The 15,948-nt window shown below is 47.6% G+C and overlaps 1 pseudogene; it reads left to right on the top strand.

Moving 5' to 3' along the window:
• The first annotated feature begins 5,476 nt into the window (after window positions 1-5,476).
• LOC130707570 (40S ribosomal protein S15a-like) lies at window positions 5,477-15,052 on the top strand (annotated as a pseudogene).
• Window positions 15,053-15,948: the final 896 nt, after the last annotated feature.

The following is a 15,948-nucleotide window of genomic DNA, read 5'->3' on the forward strand; positions in this document are numbered from 1 at the left end:
AAAACAAGGAGGAAACCACAGATCAGACGTGCGCTGGTGTTCAGCAATGTGGGTTCACTTGAAGAGAGACAAGCACAGACTTTGCACAATTCTATTGCCTTCCCTCTATGATTTCTAAGCAGTTTACTCATGACATCCACCACTCACTCAGGAGATTATTCTGGAGGAACACTGAGTGCTAAGGACAAGCCACTGGATGATTTGGTCAAGGTCAGTGTGTCAAGTCAGCATCCGGCTGTTATTTTCACCTCCCAGTTCCGTTCTCTAACCTTTTTATTCTGCGAAAATGTATCATAAGCTGGAAACACCTGAGATGGCACAGAAAATGCAGAGCTTCAATCTTTTCCCCGTGCCCCTGAGTGAGCCAGGCATTCAGGGATGGTACTGGGACTTGGGGCAGGGTCTCTGCCAGGGTCACCTATATTGCAAACAACTGCACACCACACCTTCTTCTACAGCAGGGAAGGGAAGGGGAGAGGGAAGAACAGGCAGGAAGACCCAGAAGCTCAGGCCAGCCTGTAACTGAGCAGGACCCTATGAGGCCTTCCTGGGACAGACCCCTCCCCCATACCCTTTGCTGTAGCTCCTCTCTGAAGTACCTAGATAATAGTATCTGATACACATTTCTTGCGCTGTTTTATAGATGCTAAAATCCCCACCAAATGGAAGAAATTTACTACTTGATGACCATGAGCACATAGCCCCCAGACCTACTAACGCCTAAGCATTGATAATGTGATACCGCCCTGTTATCACACCATCAACCAATCAGAGAATTGTGCACAAGCTACTCACGTACCCTGTGACTCCTCTGCCTCACCTGGCCTTTCCTGAAAACCACCTGGGAGTTCAGGTGTTCTGAGCACTAGCTGCCCTGGACCCCTTGCTTGGTTCCCTGTGATGAATGCTGCACTTTTCTTCACCACAACCCGGTGTCAGTAGGTTGGCTTTCCTGCACGCATGGGCGAGCAGACCTGAGTTTGGTTCAGTAACAAGCCTAGGAGATAGGGATGCAGGCTGCTCTCCCGAAAGCAGTCAGGAATGTAGAGTCCTGTCTCTCCCGAGGGTATGGGCCTGATCGCAGTGAGATTATCTCCAAAGAGAGAAACAGGTGCAGAGAAGCAACAAAGCCACATATTGATCTACAGAAAACCAAACACACAAAAAATGTCATCTTCTTAATAATGGAGGATGTAAGGAAATAGGAATTCTCATATCCTGTGGTAGAAATATAAACTGGAATAACTTGGTTGGTTGGCAAGTTTGAGGCAGAGACCATACTCTGTGTTCATCAAACTCTGTGTTTTCCTCCTGGACACACACAAAGACTACATTTCCCAGCCTCCCTTGCAGTTAGGAATGGTCATTTGACTGAGTTCTGGACAAAGGGAAGGTGACAGAGGAAGTGATATGAGTCACTTCCAAGTCTGGCCCTAAAACCACCTGTGCAATTCTCCACGCAATTGCTTGTGCTCGCTCTCTTTCTCCCTCCCTTTCTCCCTCTCCCTTTGCCTATTGGCTGAAATCAGAACATCCAGGGAAGAACTCCAAGGTCCTGGCAAATGGGGAGCCATCATATGAACAAATCCTGTTTCTGGATGACAGGGCAGAGCTCCCTCCACCTCCAACCACATAACTTACATTGAACTGCAACTTAAGAGAGAAATAGGGCTTCCCTGGTGGCGCAGTGGTTGAGAGTCTGCCTGCCAATGCAGGGGACACGGGTTCGAGCCCTGGTCTGGGAAGATCCCACATGCCGCGGAGCAACTGGGCCCGTGAGCCACAACTACTGAGCCTGCGCGTCTGGAGCCTGTGCTCTGCAACAAGAGAGGCCACAATAGTGAGAGGCCCGCGCAGCGTGATGAAGAGTGGCCCCCGCTCTCCGCAACTGGAGAGGGCCCTCGCACAGAAACGAAGACCCAACACAGCCAAAAATAAAATTAAATAAATAAATAATTTTAAAAAAAAAAGAGAGAAATAAATCTTTATTGTGTTAAGCCACTGAGATTGGGGGGTATTTGTTACAACATTTAGCCTATTCTGACTGATGTAGTATCAAAAGCCTTAAATATATCCATAAGTGTTGACCTAGCAATTACATTCTGTGGAACATGTCCTAAGGAAATAATTAAGAGTAGTCACTACAGTGTTGATTATAATAGCAAAAAAAAAAAAATTGTAAACAACATTCATAATGAAGACCAAAGCCTGAGACCTAATAGAAGATTCATTAAATAAATAATACAGCTCTGCAAAGATAGACACAATATCATTGAAGTGCATTTCTTGATATGAAAAACCTTCAAGATATAGTGTTCTGTTAAAAAGAGCAAGTAACATAACAATATAACCATTTATATATGAATATATATGCATAGAAAAAAGTCTGGGAATATACCAATATAGCAGTGATTATTTCTGGTATTAGGATTACAGGTGGCTTTTTTCTTTTTTCTGCAGTTTTATGCTTTTTCTGCAATTAGCATATATTTCTTGAGCCAAAAAAAATGTTTTTTTAAAGTAGCCTGCCAGAAATGGATGTGTCTCCTTTGAACTTGAAGGCTGGCCTTGCTCTCCCTGTGTATAAGTGTATTATGTGCAAAAAAAAAAAAAACCTAGTTCCTTTGGATCCTCTGCTGGTCAGGGGCTAAAACCCCACCATCCCTAAGGTTAATCATCTGTTTTATCTTCACCACGGGGAGCAATGCACAAGCAGTTCCCGTGGCTTCCAGGTTCAGTTATGCTGACAGACTGCCCTGGCTTTAAAGAAGAAAGTGTCCTTTTTTCTTTTTTTTTAGCATCTTTATTGGAGTATAATTGCTTTACAATGTTGTGCTAGTTTCTGCTGTATAACAAAGTGAATCAGCTATAGGTATACATATATCCCCATATCTCCCCCCTCTTGTCTCCCTCCCATCCTCCCTATCCCACCCCTCTAGGTGGTCACAAAGCACCAAGCTGATCTCCCTGTGCTATGCAGCTGCTTCCCACTAGCTAGCTATTTTACATTTGGTAGTGTATATAAGTTCATGCCACTCTCTCACTTTGTCCCAGCTTACACTTCCCCCTCCCGGTGTCCTCAAGTCCTCAAGTCCATTCTCTACGTCTGCATCTTTATTCCAGTCCTGCCCTTAGGTGCTTCAGAACCTTTTTTTTTTTTTTTTTTTAGATTCCATATATATGTGACAGATGAATGGATAAAGAAGATGTGGCATATATATACAATGGAATATTACTCAGCCATAAAAAGAAATGAAATTTAGTTATTTGTAGTGAGGTGGACGGACCTAGAGTCTGTCATACAGAGTGAAGGAAGTGTCTTTTGATCACAATGTTTTCCAGGATTTCCTCAGAGAGTTGATGGGTCTCAAAACTCTCTTCTTTTGGGTCCCAATTTGGATGATTTTGGAAAACTGCGGCCACAGATCCTCTCTCCCTCGAGACGAGCTGGGTGATGCAGACCCTGCCCACACTGCAGAGAGCAGGGCAAGAAATTACACTCTAACCATAGGTCTTTATTTCGAAATCCAGCAGCTTTGCCACAAGATAAACTCAAGAGCCCCGAAGCCTTGGTGCCCTGACCTACAAGATCAAAGAGTCTCATGAAATCTCTCCTAGTGAACTTTGAACACAAAGTAAGGCTGCAGGTTTTTGTTCTGGCCCTCCAACCACATGATCATGCCAGAATTAAGTTGGAACTCCAATTTTATTTTCCTCCCAAATGACTCCCTGCCCTTTTCAACAGACCCTCGCACAGAGAGAATAAGCCACTGAGGTTTCCTGTTGTGGAAACTTCTTAGTATTCTGTGGTGGGACCATATATTAACACAACCCCTGTAGAAGCTTTGTGTGTAGTAGGACAAAGCTATTTTAGTTGAACTTAATGTCTTTTTAGCAAATCACATGTCCCCCAAGTGAAGACATATAAGGAAGGAATGACTTATTTTTGACATGAGATCCTGATGGGCTGTGTTGGGAAAATGGGCTCCCACCTGGAGCAAATGAAGACCAAAGCCTGGGACCTGAGAGAGCCGACAAGAACACCTTCATAATTCTTTTCCATTCTTTCCCACAACTCAAATCCTCCCTGCCTTTCAAAGCCTGACCAAAGAAAGAACCCACAGAGGCCTCCGTGGGTAGATCAGCCCAGACCAATGTCTTTTCTGCTCCAAATCCCTTTCTAGTGAAAAGGCTCTGTGGTGCAACATACAACCCAAATGCTGAGAGCTCTGAGTGAACACCTTCTGGGCCAATGCAGTCACGTTCACATCAGTGCCCAGCTTACCACTGCTCGGGGTTCCCACCCACTCAGGTCTCAGCCCCTTGAAGATTCCCCTTCCCCCGGGTATTGGGAACCCAGCAGAATGGTAGTTAAGCACACAGGCATTGGAGCTGAAGTGCTGTGTGATTTTGGGCAAGAGGCTAACTTTCTCTGGGTCTCACTATCCTCTGTGCCTGGTTCCTCATGTATTACATGGTCTTAACAGTTGTGAGAATTAAATGAGGGAACTCATGTAAGACACTTCACACAAAAAACTTAGTGCTTCCATTTTTTAAAGTGGCCCCCAAGTTCTTTGACACACCCCCCAACCAGAGATGGTGCTCTAGGTCCCCTCTCCTGGAATCTGGTCTCTGAAACTGCCTGACCAATAGGACATAGGTGAGAGCTGCCCCATGCCTTCAGAAGCGTAGGCAAGGCTTGAGCCCCGCCTTGCTCTTGGGACGCAGAGACCACACTGTGAGCGAGCCTGGCCACCCAGAGGGGTGTGTTCTGGTGGAAAGCCCAGCCAACAGTCAGCATAAAGCTGACTCCAGGTGCAGCCATCATCTGACCATAACCTTGGAAATCGGAGATCAGAAGCCCTGAGCAAGAACGGCCTTGCTGATGCCAGTCAGCCCCCAGAACCACAAGTGATAAGAGGAAAAATAAATTCTAAGTCACTCAGTGCTCCAGCTATTAGTTGCTTTGAAGCCTTTACTTGTTGCTTGCAGGAGGTCTCAGGCTGGTTCAGGAGTGATCCTGACCCTCACTCACCTTTCTTCCCTCGGCAGCCGGACCCTCAGTCATGCTGCTTCTTCCTCCCCAGCTTTGTACCGTCAGGTGTGCCCTTCCCCCCGACATGTTTGTAGGTCTCTGAACCCAGCTGCGGACCAAATCCAACTTTTCTTTCCAGAGGAGACTTCTCAGCTCCCAAGTAATTCAGTACATTCAAAGAATTGTCTGGTAGGAAGGATGCTGCCCAGCTCCGAGACAGAACAGCCTCGGACATTCACATGCTGCCTTGTTCTCTTCACTATATTTTCCGTGTGTGTTAGCTATTGTTTTATCAAAAGGAATGTAAGTTTCTTGAGGGCAGGGACCGTGTTTTAATTTTATTTTTGGAGCAATTTTAATTTTTGAGCGAATTGTAATTTTTTGAGAAAACGGTGATCATAGCTAACTGGAACGAGATGAGACTGTGAAAAGCCTAAGTCCATGACGATTCTCAAAAGGGACAAGGCATCAAGTGTGCTGGAGAAACGTCACACTGCCCAGTGTGAGTCTATTGGTGCCCAAAGTGTCAGTAAATGAAACTGGTATATGGGGATAAGTCATTCATTTGTTAAAACAGGGTGAAGGTGGCTCTTATACATGAAGAGTCCACAGGTCGGAGGATTTCAATTGTTTCAGTGCTGTCTCCTTATTGGGTCGTTCAAGTCATTTGCTGTAGTCTGTCTGAGATGCAAGAAATATTTTACCTGCTGAGTTGGTAGCTTCAAGTCTTGCCATTTAGGTCTGGTACTAGATTGCAGGAAGTGTTAGGCCTGAAGGATAGTCAGTGGCTGGGTTGGGGACTGGGGGGACGATGGTGGGCCTGGGGGGTGTTATGCACCCTGCACGATGGCTCATCTATAAACTCAATGCGGAAGCACGGTGCATGATGTCTCCTGCTCTGTGTAACCATCTCCATGAGTTTCCCTATCAACTGCCAACCAAGAAGCTTAACGTGCTCTGTGACTGTGGCCTGTGGTCTATCACATGCCTCCCCCCTGGGACTACACTGACCGTACCCACCTCCAGGTTGGGTGGCAGTGTCCTCTCTGTGCTCTGACAGCTTTCCGTGCTTATTTTTATCCCAACCCTTACTCTGCTGTGCTGTGTCTGTGTACACACCTCCCCTCCCAACAGACTATGAGCTTCCGGAGGGTCTTGAAAGTCATTTGTTTTCCTCTTCCTGTTCCTTAGCAGTAGCAGGATCTCCTTAATAAGGTTTTTTTTTTTGTTTTTTTTTTTTTTTTAAAGGATTTTCTTATTTATTTATTTATTTATTTATTTATTTATTTTTGGCTGTGTTGGGTCTTCGGTTCGTGCGAGGGCTTTCTCCAGTTGCGGCAAGCGGGGGCCACTCTTCATCGCGGTGCGGGGACCGCTCTTCATCGCGGTGCGCGGGCCTTTCTCTATCGCGGCCCCTCCCGTCGCGGGGCACAGGCTCCAGACGCGCAGGCTCAGCAATTGTGGCTCACGGGCCCAGCTGCTCCGTGGCATGTGGGATCTTCCCAGACCAGGGCTCGAACCCGTGTCCCCTGCATTAGCAGGCAGATTCTCAACCACTGCGCCACCAGGGAAGCCCCTTAATAAGGTTTTAAATGAATAAGTGAATGAGTGAATAAATGAAAGAAATAAGTTTCCACTATTTCCTTACGGGTTTCAACCAGCACAGGCTACCTGCTTCTTCCCAAATGTGCCCTATATTTCCCTGTCTCTGAGGGGACTATGTCTTATGTTTCTGGAAGCCTTCCCAGTGCACACAGTAGTGTAGCAGCAAGACTGGCTGCATAATTTGTATGGCCCAGTGAAAAATGAAAAAATGTGCAGTCACAGTCTCTGCGGGGCCCATACTTCAAAAATTGTTAAGAATTTCAAACTGGTGACAGCAGAACATTAAACCAAGCACAGGGTCCTTCTAAGCGCTGCGCCCTGTATGACTGCACAGTCACACATCCACGAAACTGGCCTGTGTTAGCAGCTGTTGTTTGCATCAGCTGTCCACGCCACGCCACGCCCCTCCCTGTGGTAATGGCAGCTTTCGTTTCTATGCGGCTTGTATGGGACTGATGCCACCACTGCTACCTCAGAGGCAGGCATGAGGTACAGGTCTGGCCAATGAGAGCACTGCATCCTCCTGGTCGTGATTGGTTCAGGGAAGGACACGTGACCCAAGCACAACCAATGAGAACCATACCTCAGAATTTTGCTGTAGGAGAAAAGGCATCTTTTTGCTGGTGCTACTAAGTCCGCAGGAAGTAAACCTGGAGCCCTTGGGGGTTACTAATTGGGGAAATCATGCCTGAGACAGAGCTGATCTTAAAAAATCAGAGCTGAGAAGATGAGGCACTGAGGGAATAGATTCTTGCCAGCATCATTTAAGCAGCTGATTGAGCTGACCTTCTGGACTTCTCCTTTTTTCATTTGTATAAACCACTAAATTTCCTTCTTGGCCTAAATCAGCTTACCTTGGGTTTCAGTCACTTGTAATCAAAACGGTCCTGACTAATGGGTCATGCTTAATAAATACCTTTCAGTGCGAGTAATAGACCTGCAGGGCTTGAAGGAAACCATTGTTTAGTTCTATCACCCGTTCTTTGCTTGGTTCCATTTGACTTGAGAATCAGGGCAAGAAATAGAATAGCCCAGGGAGACTGTGACTGCATTATTAAAACGAGAATTTAATAGTATGTTAAGAACGTATCTCTTACTCATTCATGTTCATTGTTTTGTGTGTAGGAGACAAGAATGAGGAATGTGAGGTGGAAGGCCTTTTTGCTTCGGAGATTTGAAAACAAAGTTTTCATGTTAATCATGCTTCACTTTTATACTATGAAAGAATAATAATAAAGTTTATTGTTTCAAAGGATTTGAAAAGATGCCACTCAAGCCAGTTCCCCTTTCCACAGACTGCTAGGGTGCCTGTCCAGGTAGGTAACTCTGACCAGCCATGCCAACCCTTCCTGTAAAGCCAAGCTCTGCAGAGCACACAAGTCCAGGCGAGCCCTGCCCTCTGACCCCAGGACTCAGCCTGCCCACACCTCCCATCTCTGCTCAGAGGGGCTGTGCCTAGGCCGGCAGGCCCGCTGGGTGTTTCCTGACTTGGGCCTAACCACGCCCCACCGGCATCCTTTCGCATTTCTTTTGGAATCCTGAGCAAATCCTCAGATTGCCGACTCTACTGCCAACAGCAAACGTTATCTATCCTCTGGCTGTGTTGGCAGGAAAACCAAATTTTTATACCTCCAGGCTGGCCAGAATCTTGAGACCAGTCACCTTCCCTCATGATCTCATCCCGGTCATCCTCCACTTCCGCCCAGAGTGAAAGCCTCATCTGTGCTCCGCTCGACTCTCAGGCCAGCAGAGCTTTCTGACACCCCCTCCGCGCTCCCCCATCACCCCCCCCCCCCCGCCCCATCTCCCACTGCAGCCTTCCCTGACAACCCCTTCGTTTGGGTTGTCCTCCTCTGTTCCATTGTGAACGGCCTCTCCATCCTACTCCCGTGGGCAGACTCTTCACTGACTCCTTTCTGCCTTGGTTGACACTGTAATAGATCTTTCCAAGGAAACCACCTTCCCCCCATGGGCCTCCTACAATTCTCAATTGGAAACTTCCAGGGCCTCTCCCCACTGCTAGTCCTGCCATCATCCTGGGAGAGTTGAATTTTCTTCTGGGTGCCCTAGCCTTAAGTTATCCACCTCCTCAACTTCAGGGACCTTTGCCCTCTCACCACTTCAATCATGACCATATCCTGTATGTTCTCAAAACTCAGGACTGAAATGTTAAACTCCAATATCCCTAAACTTGGTTACCAGCATTCACAATGTCAAACATCAACATTTTTGCTTCACTGAGACTTCTGGTCAACGGTCCACTCCATTTCCCCCAAACTCATGCATTCAACAAATATCTACTGAGTCTATGCATGTTCCAGGTATGCCAGGCAAAGCTGGTGAAGCTTCATTGTAGTGGGAAGATGTTTCAGTTATCCCCTGCTGCATAACAAACCCGCAAAATTAGTGACTTCAGACAACGAGGACTTATTGTGTCTCAGAATTCTCTGGTCTGGAACTGGTCAGGGCTAGGTTAGGCAGCTCTTCTACCTCCCTGGGTGTCAGCTGGTATCACTCACTCATCTACACTCAGGCAACACTACATGTCTGGCACTTCCATCCTCCTCCATATGGAAGCCTGAGTTCCTCACAGCATGGTGGTCCAGGGTAGTCCGCCTTGTTACATGGCAGCCAGCTTCTGAGAGTAAAAGTGGAAGCTGACACGTCTCTGAAAAGTTAGGCCCAGAACTTGGACAGCATCCTTTCTGCTGCATTCTGTCAGTCAAAGCAAGTAATAAGAAGTCCAGATTCAATGAAAGGAGAATCAGACCCCACCTCGTGATCAGTGTACATACAATGAGAGAAAGAATTGATGGTGGCCATTTTTGGAGATTATTGACTACAGAGGGGGGAGATAATAGATATGTGGACAAATAAACAGAGAAATGCCTGAGAGTAATGAGAGCTGCTCAGAGAATTGAAACAGAGCAATCTGTGCTCCTGTAGATTTGAGGGGATTTTCAAGGAGAGCCTCTCTGAGGAAGTGCTATTTAAATTGTAGCTGGAAAGGCAAGGATTGCCAGCCGTGTGAGGATCCTGGCAGGAGGAAGAGCTGGCACAAAAGCTCTAAATGGGAATGAGCCGGGCATGTTTTAGGAACAGAAAAAAGGGCCAGGTGTTAGGAGTGTGGACAATGACAGACTGTGTGACTGGAAACGAGGTTGGGCTGGTAGGAAAGGCCAGATCAAATGCACCGGGGTAAGGAGGTTGGATTTTCTTTCAGGAGCAGTCAATGGAAAGCCACGGAAGGGTTTTAAGCAGAGAAGGGACAGATACATCGTTAAAAGGTCACTCTGGCTGCCCTGTGGGGAACAGGTTGTGAAGTACAAGCGTGGAAGTAGCAAGACTGGTCAGGGGCTACCGTGGAGCCCAGGACCAGGAGATGGTGGCTCGTTTGGCTGCCGGATGTAGGGAGGAGAAGAATGGAGATTTGTTTGGGGGTTGGGCTGTCAGGAAGAGCCAAGACTTGTCTTGGTTCAAGTCCCATTTCATGCCTGGGTGATCACCGCAAAACCTCCTGCCTGTTCCTCACCAACGCACCCCACAGCCGGCTGTCACAGTTAAGTGCCCCTCCTTAAATGGCATCTTAGTGTTTTTAAGATATTTTAAATTGCGTATCTTTGCATATAAGCCAGCCCTTCATCATAGGCTCTACTCCCCATGTAGGCTCGTTTCCAGTCCCTGTTCCACACCTGCTCTTTGCTCCAGTCCTATCTGAGCATTCACTGTTCCCTGATCACATCCTAGTTCGTGATCTGGTGCCCGGCAGGTGCTTTCTTCTTCCTAGAACGCATCTTCTCCCCCACCTCTATTCATCATCTACCTAACGTCTACTCCACCTTCAAAATCTAACAGATGTCACCTCTTCCAATAAGCCTTCCCTAAAAACGCAGGTTAATTTATATTTCTGTGCACTCAAGGCACCACGGATAGCCACCTCCTTGTCTTTCTCTTCCAACTGAGTGTGGGTCCTGAAGGAATGGAACCTAGCACAGCGCTCCCTAAGTGAAGGGAGTGAGAAATTTAGGAGAGCTGACGCTATCCTATTTGGCATGATTTGCCCTTGGAGTCAGAAAATGTGCATTACAAGGTCAAATCACAGCAGAAAGATAGATGTGATAGATCCTTTTTACTGAGTTTCTCCTTCTCTCAGACCAATTCTGGGAGGTTAGACTCACCACTTGAAAGAGGGGAGAACTTATGTTCCTCTGTGCTCAAGATTCTTGGGAAGAGTCTGCTCTCTGTACACACAATGTATCAACATCGCTGTTGATAATAGTACTGACGTCTGGCAAAATTAGTGCTCAGATTGCCTTTCCCCTGGGGAAGTCTGAAAAGCCTACTGCTGCCAACATGAAGTTCACTGTGATGTTTAATGGTAAATACACTACAGTTGCTGACTTCCAAATCTATACCCAGACCTGGTCCTTGCACTGAACTTCAGACTCTGAAATCCGAGAGCCCGATGGACTTCTCTTCCTGGATGGCCCCCAAACTTGGCAGGTCTAAAATGAAACTCATCACCTCTCTTACTCCTGGATACCCAAGCCTGGGGATCTAGCAGTAACTCTAGGATGAGTCACCCATGAATATCTGCGTTCATCCTCTTCTTCCTTCTGATTGCCAGCATCCTGGTCCAAGCCCTCAGCTTCTCTGGCCTGTACAACCACCAGCCTTCACCAGCCTCCCTGCTCCCGGCCCGTCCTCCTCTGGTTTTCAGGGGATCCACCTGAAATGCAAATTCGATCTTGTCCCTCCCGCGTCTGAAACCCTTTAATTGCCCAACACAGGTTAGCAAACTTTAGTTTGCATCTGAATCATTTTGAGAGCTTCTTTAACATGCAGATTTGAGCCCCTAACCAGAAGAAACCAGGATCTGCTGTGTGAAGCCAAAGGATGAACATTCTTAACATTCTTAGTGCCCAGGGATTCAGGTAGAGGGCGGGTGGATCCACCCCAAGAGTGTGATTCATGGGAGGAATCCAAGCTCCTCATTCACTTTACCAGGCGCTTCCAGCATCCCCAGCCTTCTTAAGTGAGGTTGTAGCCACCTCCTTGACTCATGCACCCCCTCCTCCACACACCCTGCTCTCCAAGGTACTTCTCATCTTTGACCTTTGTTATATCTTGCCTGTTTCCAGGAATGTCCTCTCTGAATGACTCCTCTTTTCAATGAGTTAATGAAACGGAGTCCCCCTAAAACTGAGTTCCCCTGCCAAGTTTATGATTAACCTCTCTATCCAAAACTTTATTCCCTTTCTTGTCCCGCCCCTGTTCCCCTCAGGATTGAGGAGTATCAAAGAAAAGGGGGCATTGAAACCGAGCAGGATCCTGCGGGGCCCTCCCAGATACGAAAGCCCCTCCGTGTTCCCCACTTCTTGTTTACAGAAAAAGACTTTATAATCTCCTAAGCTTTCCCGGAGTTCCAAAGAGCAGACATAAGCAGTTACTAATTAGGGAAGTAAGGGAATGCAGAAACAAAGGAAAGCAGTCAAGCAAGAAAAGCAATGATACTTTAAACAATAGTTCAGCGATAAAACAGAGTCCTAGCTCCTCTTCAAGGGATATACAGTCTGACTCATATCTTTGAGTTGTTCTACAGAAACTAAGAACCCCCCCCCACAACCCAGGTGGAGGATGGTGTCTGCATGCTGACCACGAGCTTGTAGACCCCAGACTGGTTGGAAACTGAAGGTTGATGATTGAGATTTCCAAAACATTGCCCCGTTACCTCCCCACTAACCAATCAGAAGAAAGTCATGTACGCTGCAACCCTCCCCGCAGATGTTGCCTTTAAAAACCCTTCCCTGAAAGCCATTGTGAGCTCTGGTCTTTTGAACATGAGCTGCATGTTCTCTTTGCTTGGCGCCTGCAGTAAATGCTGTACTTTGCCCACAACCCAGGGTCAGTAAGTTGGCTTTGCTCTGCAGCAGGCGAGCAGACCCAAGGTCAGTTTGGTAACAGTAACTCTTACCTTAGTAACTTTCCTACTCAAGGCTTCAGCACCACCTGGGAGCTGGTAAGAAGAGCAGAATTGTAGGCCCCACCCCAGCCCTACTGGATCAAACCCCAGGTGATTCCTATGCACTTCAGAGAAGAAGCACAACTTTATAACTTGGCTCAAGAAGCACGTCTTCCAGGAAGTCTTCCTAGATTGACACACTCCCGTCAAGCATTCCTCCGAACTAGCACTGGGCATGACTACCATGTACTTGTAACAGTTCATAAGTTAGGACTCCCACAGTCCAGTGGCAGAGAACTGTCATATTTAAAGTGTTGCCCAAAGAGGAATTTCAATCCCCAAGTATCCCCAAAGTCAGGGGAACACCCCTGTCTTGGTACCTCTCTCCCCTTTCTTCTCTGCTGGTGATGGTCCCGAAATGCCCAGGTCCCCTGCCTCACCCGGCCTCTTGGGTGATGCAGTTCTTCTGCTTTTCTCCTGAGAACCTGGCCATGTGGCATGGTCTCCTCTCCCCTCAGAGAGCGGGGCAGGCAGAAGGAGTGAAAGAGGCTGTGCCCAGTTCTCTTGGTGGGTTCAGAGCCCCAGGCTGCAGTAGAAATGCTTCTCTATGTATCTGCCCACCCCTTCTCCATCTTTGAACAGCGAGTGTCCTGGTCATTGCCAAACACCTGACGTGTTCTTCACAGAACATGGGAAGAGAGATGGCCTGGGAGCCAGAGGCCTGTTCTCACAAGCGGCTCTGCCACTGACTGGTATGTCACCTTGGGCAGCCCCTGTACCTCTCTGAACCTCTAGTTCTTGGTCTGTAAAAGATGAATAATAATACTTGCCTGATCTACCTCACTCTGTTAGGGGAAACACTGACTCAAACCGCCCACCCTGGCCAGGCACCGCAGTAACCATTTGCATGAGTTATTATACGACAGGAGGTCCTGGTAAGAACACAGAACTAACAAGCCACCACCAACAGGAAGAATTCGGGAAAGGTCAAAAGGGGCGAGGAGATGCCAGTCCATATGTCCTACCAACCTCCCAGAATCCTCATTGCAGGAATCTGTCTTGGCTGAGTGATACGTGTGTCACCAGGAAGGACCCTGAGTCAGAATGATTGGCCAGAGACAACCCGGAAACTAACCCCATCACCATAAAACTGCGAGCCATGTGGCAAAGCAGTCCTCCTGGGTTCCCTTACCCTCCTGCTCTCTGCCTGGGCGCCCCTTCCCAATAAAGCCTCTTGCGTTGTCAGCACGTGTGTCTCCTCGGACAATTTATTTCTGAGTGTTAGACAAGAGCCCACTCTTGGGATCTCAAGGGGTCCCCCTTCCTGCAACACCTGCTTCCATGAGGTGTTTCTACTGAGCCATGACTGTGTCTGGGTGTGCACGCACACATGCACGCGTGCACACACACACACACACACTCACACACTGTCACTCCCTCTCCCTGCTGTTCATCGGCCCAAACCCAACAGAGCAAAGCCCCAGTCTTTCCATCATCCTTCCATGCCGCCATAATAGTGCCCATGAATGTCCAGGCTGATACTCTCAAGAGCATCAACAATGCCAAAAAGAAAGGCAAAACCAGGTTCTTTTAAGGTCATGCTCCACAGTCATGGCCCGGTTTCTAACTGTGATGATGAATCATGGTTACACTGGCAATTTTGAAATCACTGTTGGTCACAGAGCCGGGAACATTTTTATGAACCTCACGGGCACATTAAGCAAGTGTGGGTGGAGCCCCAGATCTGACGTGCAACTCAAAGATTGAGAACAATGGCAGTGAAACCAAGCAACACCCTGTGGGGCCCTTCTGGGTACAAAAGCCTTTGTGTCTCCCATTTCTTGTTTGTAGGAAAAGGTTTCTGCCTCCTATACCTTCCCTGGGTTCCAAGGGGCAGATTCAAACAGTTGCTAATCAGGGAAGGGGGAGAATGCAGAAGCAAAGAGCAGTCAAAAAACAATAGTGCAGTTTGACTGCACTAGGTAAATAGAGTTCTAGTTCCTCCTCAAGGAATGTACACAACAACATATCTCTGACATTTTCTGCAGGAACTAAGGCTCCCACCCAAGAGGAGGATGGTAACTTCAGGCTGAGCACAAGATTCCTGGAGCACCACCCTGTTACCTCACCACAAACCAATCAGAGGACGGTCACACACCCTGCAGCCTTCACCCCAAATTTTACCTATAAAAACATCTCCCTGAAAACCATCAGGGAGTTCAGCATTTTTAAGCACAAGCCACCTGTTCTCCTTGCTTGGCCCTGCAATAAACCTTTCTCTGTTCCAAACTCCAATTGTTTGGCTTCACTATGCATCAGGCACATGAACGTGCATTTGGTAACAGCAGGACCATCTGTCCCTATCCCTTTGGTTTCACTGTAGTGATGACCTCAGTTGGCATCATGGATGAAAACACACAGGAGGGAAAATCCTGGGATTCTTCTTCTAGGGATGTAACACTTACATACAAATAAAATGTCCCAATGGACACGAGAGATGGAGAGAGAGAGAGAGCAAAGCCCAGGTCAGCTGTCTGCCAGCTGCCGCTCTGAGTCTCAGCCAGAGCCCTGGACAAGGGGGAACTCAATCCCTTGGCATCCACATGAGTGTCTAGACTGGAGATTGTCCTTCTGGGGCAGGTAGGGCCACCAGTACACGTGGAAGTTCTCACTGAGGAGGGTCCCGCAGCCATTAGCATGCACAGAGGGACATTGCCTTCAGGGAGCATTGCCCAGCAGAACCCAGGCTTGCTCTAGCAGAAGAGTGAGGGGCTGTGGTCCCAGAGCTACGGTGTTCACCTGAGACGTCTATGGTACCTGTTTTATCTTTTGCCTGCTGAGTGCAGGGCTAGAGGGTGCTATAAGCTGGTAGGGGGCCAGAAAACACAGGTTTTACTTTTGGAATGGTTAGTACTCTTAGGCAGAAATGAGATTTGAGACTGGACTACTCCTCTCCTCCTCCCCTGCCCCGTTTTATTAACAACAACGTTTGTGACATACCTACTATGTGCCTGGCAGGGTATTAGGCACTTGAGTTAGGTAGTCTTCTCACAGAGTTGAAACTGAGGCCCAGGACCTCACGTGATTGTCAGAACCTAAAGCAGAACCGAAGCCTTTGACCCCCAACTCCACGTCCCTCACCCTGGTGTACTTTCCCACAGCCTTCTCAGTAAGCACCAGTCAGAGGGACCATCTGTAGTCAAAGGAATTTGAGAATGTCTGCATGCTGTGTCCCCATTGGTTTCAGGATGCTGTGAGTTGAAAAACACGGAACACCCAAGGCCTGAACAAGGAAGAAACAAACCCAAAGAGTCAAAGCAACAGCTTAATCTCACACCAGTGATAG

Source organism: Balaenoptera acutorostrata, chromosome 3, assembly GCF_949987535.1.
Source record: "Balaenoptera acutorostrata chromosome 3, mBalAcu1.1, whole genome shotgun sequence".
NCBI lineage: Eukaryota > Metazoa > Chordata > Mammalia > Artiodactyla > Balaenopteridae > Balaenoptera > Balaenoptera acutorostrata.